Source organism: Pseudovirgaria hyperparasitica (assembly GCF_010093815.1).
Source record: "Pseudovirgaria hyperparasitica strain CBS 121739 unplaced genomic scaffold EJ05scaffold_14, whole genome shotgun sequence".
Lineage (NCBI taxonomy): Eukaryota > Fungi > Ascomycota > Dothideomycetes > Acrospermales > Acrospermaceae > Pseudovirgaria > Pseudovirgaria hyperparasitica.
In genome coordinates, this window is record NW_022985562.1 from 23225 (window position 1) to 24317 (window position 1093).

Below are 1093 nucleotides of genomic sequence, written 5' to 3' on the forward strand. Positions count from 1 at the left end.
GGCCTCGTGGTAGTCTATATAGTTCCCTAGCTATATACTAATATCCGACTTCTCTTAAAAGTATACACTCTTTATATATAGGTTAAAGACCCGACTTGAACGTCCGCCACCATCTAACTTTATTTTAATTTAAGTATTGGTCGGGGTAGATAGACTACTAGTTAAGGTAGCTATAACTAGGGATAATAAGTTAGTAATAGACTTATTTATACTACACGTATACATACTATTATTTACCGTTCCCGCGGTTACTTAGAGCGGGTCTATACTTAATACCCGAGATGGTATAATCTTATCCGTAGCCACTACTAGTGGTATAGAACTCTCACCCATATCTAATGGCGTATAAGATGATTCGAGGCACTTATCTAACTGGTTTAGAGTATCCGACTCATCCTTTTCGTAGTAGTTAGTACCTATATAGCCTCTATAACTTTAGTATATACTTATATTACCCGATAGCTTAGACTCCTCGCTCTCGTCTAAGTCATCTATATCTACTTTAGAGAAGTTATCTAGGTTATCTTTATATGGGTTTATATATATAGTATCCGGGTCGATTAGTGTTAGTGCTATAAATACCGATGCTATTAGTAATTTTTAAATATAGTCGATGCGGTAGGGCGCCTAGTTCGACCATATTAGGCTTAGCGCTCGCCATTCCTCTATATAATTTAGCACGCGATTAGATAAAGGTATATATATATACCTAGTATTAGTGGAGAGCGTGCGAATCTATAGCAACCGAAGGACGAGTTCGGCGCCCGCCCGCTACTATATTCGTTAAGGGCATGCCTTATTATAATATATATAATAGTAATCGTGGATGGTAGGATCGGTCGGAATATACTACTATAGTGCTCCTTCGATCTAAGGAATCTTAGGGACTATAGTAGAACTAACTTTAGAGCCTTAATTACTACTAGCCCTACGAACATTTTCCGAGTTACGCTAGTATTATACTAATAATTAGTAACACGTCTAACACGACGTAAGTAATATACCTTTACTTCTATATACGCGTTATTACGTATTAGGTTACTTATACTAGCTTTTCTCTTCTTAGCTATCTCCTAGTCCTAGTGTTCGGATA